This window comes from Helianthus annuus, chromosome 1 (assembly GCF_002127325.2).
Source record: "Helianthus annuus cultivar XRQ/B chromosome 1, HanXRQr2.0-SUNRISE, whole genome shotgun sequence".
NCBI lineage: Eukaryota > Viridiplantae > Streptophyta > Magnoliopsida > Asterales > Asteraceae > Helianthus > Helianthus annuus.
The window spans coordinates 109,839,340-109,842,630 of NC_035433.2; the positions used below are offsets into that span (position 1 = coordinate 109,839,340).

The 3,291-nt window shown below is 34.2% G+C and overlaps 1 long non-coding RNA gene across 1 annotated transcript; it reads left to right on the forward strand.

Moving 5' to 3' along the window:
- The first annotated feature begins 870 nt into the window (after positions 1-870).
- LOC110939426 lies at positions 871-2,532 on the forward strand. Its single transcript, XR_002592249.1, has 3 exons — positions 871-1,021; positions 1,534-1,600; positions 2,390-2,532. It is a non-coding gene; the product is annotated as an uncharacterized LOC110939426 (long non-coding RNA).
- Positions 2,533-3,291: the final 759 nt, after the last annotated feature.

Here is a 3,291-nt window from a genome sequence, read left to right on the forward strand (position 1 = left end):
GTTTTAAAGAAGAAAGAGACGGATGACAGTGAAGATATGGATGATGAATTGTTTCTAATTTTATTTTTTTAATTTCCTTTTTCTGTTGTTTGTTATGTATTTTTTAACTCGGAATAAAAAGTACATTGTATTAATAAAACGCCAAACAGTCATAATGCTTGTGAAACGCCATAATGCAGTAAAACGCCAAAATCTCCCAAACTATAATAAAAGTAATTTGGAGAAGTATTATTAAAAGCTAAAAATGGAAAAAAAAAACGCCAAAACTACTTAAAGCCATTAAAAAACGCCAAACTTGGGAGATGGAGAGTCTATGACCCTAAAAACTCATAAAAAGCTGAACAAAAACAGTAAAAATATACACAGTAACTGAAAAGACGGCTACTTTATTAATATCATTTATTATAAATAAAATCCTGCCTAAACTACGCGCCAAAAACATCCTATAAGATAGACGTCTCTGCACAATCAACTGATCACAAACCAAAAACAACATCATGTTTCCAAGAAACCATTCACTTTAAAACGCCAAAAAGAAATAGTTAAAAAAGCCACAGATGCGGAACCTCGTTTCTTCTATATTGAGTATTGTTCTGAATGAAGTTTCACTGAATGGATTCTTCTCTGAGATGGGTATTGTAATGTAACACCCCAAAAACATAAACCCGTATATTATAAAGTTCAAAGAATAGATAAACAAAGGTTTACCAACTAGGAATTTAACCTAGTTAAATTCTAAGTCTTGAATTAATGCATGTTATGGTTAAAATAATTAAAACTAAGGAAAATCGTAATTAAAGGGGCTAAACTTGTCAAAAACCCAAAGATATGTTACTAGTAGTAACAAAACTAAACCAAACACACCAATTTGGTGGTCTGGTCGACAGAAGCAAGAAAAAGGGGCGACCCCCATTGTTCCAAAACCCTAACATCACGATTTCTTGCAAATTGAAGCCTCAAATCAGCCCTAAATCAAGTCTTGAACACGAATTAGTGATCCTCATCGCAAGAGGATTAAGAGGTATGTAAAATTTGATGAGAATTCTCTACTTGAAATCCTCATGAATTTAAGCAATCTGAAATTTGTTGATGCATGATAGTAATTTAGTTAGATTAATGATGATATAGTGTCTAGGAGTAAAACCTAGACAACTACATGTGAATTTATGCCCAAATTCAGGAAATTCCATGAATCCATGGAAGCTAGGTTATGGGTTTTATAAGATGATGATGAACACTAGGATTTGAATGATAATTCTAGTATAAATTTCATTATAGGAGGTAATTCCTGTGATATTGATGCTAAGATGTGTGCAAGGTTTACTAATTAAAGTGAAATTTGAGGTTTAATTGCAAGTCATGAACTTGGAAATGATGGTAGGAAAATATGACCCGTTAGGTGTTTGTTGAAATGCCTAAGTGAGGGTTTTTATGCTAAATTTGATGAAAACGCAGAATTTGACCATGTCTTATAAATGATGTGATTATGGTCGTGAAAAGAATTCTAAACAAGTTAAAAACTGAATTTATTAGGCAAAGAGTCCGGATCATCAAGCGGACAAGCCGGAGAGAATTCACGGGGAAAAGGCGCGCTTTAAAGGTATGAAATTTATCGTTTCATTACATTTTACATATCGATAGCTTTATGAGTTGGTTAAAGAGGAATAAAAGCATGATAACCGAGAATTTACCATTATGTCATGAAATTGGCTATTGCCCTAAACATGTTATAAACATGATGTCTAGTGTCCGTAAGGTGCTTACACTATGCACCTAAACGGGTCAAACAAGTTTTGAGAATAAACACGAAGCATGACTTTATTATAATGTGCAAATAATACATGAGGTATAGGCCGTGTAGCGAATACTATAAGACAAACTTATAAACCTTGTTCTTATTTTAGACGCTACGTTTTGGTTTGAATGCATGATTATAGTACAAAGATCTATTAGAAATCTTGTAATCTAGCGTGATTGTTAATTTCCGTTACATGCCCAACTAAGTTATAAATGAGCAATGTGATAACCGAAATACAGATATGAAGAACTAGCCCAGCCATTTAACAATTTATGCGAAAGTATGCTGTTTCGTCACATAATGAACCAGCAAAATCCTGCATTTTAAACAAAGGAGTCATGTGCAGAGTCTACCGTAAATTACGGTGGTACCGTAATTTACGGTGACCTGCAAAATTGTTACGGTGGATTCCTACTGAGTTACGGTAGGCCCCCAAACGTCCAGAAGCCACCGTAATTTACGGTGATACCGTAAATTACGGTGGAGCCTTGTTGAAGAAAATTTATTTCTTGTTTTGAATAAGTTTTCGAATCTAATCCAATTACGTGTTCTATCATAGTTAAAAACTCTAATGCTTGTTGAACACATTAGCTTTCAGGTACCCAAGTGAAGGATGAAGATCAAGCATGTCAATTCGAACCGAACACTCTAGCAAACGCTTCCGCATATAACCTTTTGTTTTAAAAACCATGTAAACAATTGTAGTTAATGTCTTGGTTATGATTTTGTAAAAATTGTACATGTTTGTGATGTTTAGTTTGAATTAAAATGATGAAAGTTTTTGTTAAGTCAATATTTTGACATTAAATGCAAGAAAATGTTTAACAATGTATATAAATCGGGTAGTATAAGCCGGGTCTTACATGTAACACACCGTGTTACGAAAGTCAAAGTCAAAGTCAAGATTGAAGTCAAAGGAAGAAAAGATTGCTAATTGCGATCTGTCACTCTTTGCTTAATCACTGATTTGAATTCTTTGACTTGTAATCGAATCTTTTTATTTAATCGCTTTAGTTGTATTATGTGGAGTATCTATTAATAATCGAGGTTTAATCGATGTTTATCGCATGTTTTATCGCTTTATCGCTAATCGCATCGCAATCACGCTCGCACCTGGATTGGTAGATTCTGAATACTGTTTTATGTGTGTGTGTTACTTATGTGTTACCTGTGCATGTTTACTTTATGTTTGAGGTGATTAATCGAAACGCAAGCACAACTCTATGTTGGTGCATACATCTGTCGACTTCGTCTTGTATCGAGTCTTAGATTGCATTGTATAGATCAGGGCACGTTTTACAAGAAAATAGGAAGGTTTAGGATGTTAGATGCTAATTTCGCTCCTAGAGTCACATATAGTGATTTCGCTCGAAATCACAAGTGTTGATTTCTCTCCTGTTGTCCTGTGTCATCTGGAGCGAAATTAGGTACCTATATATAGGTCACCATGAGCGAAATCAGGTAACTGTTCACGGATTTCCATACCGAACTGC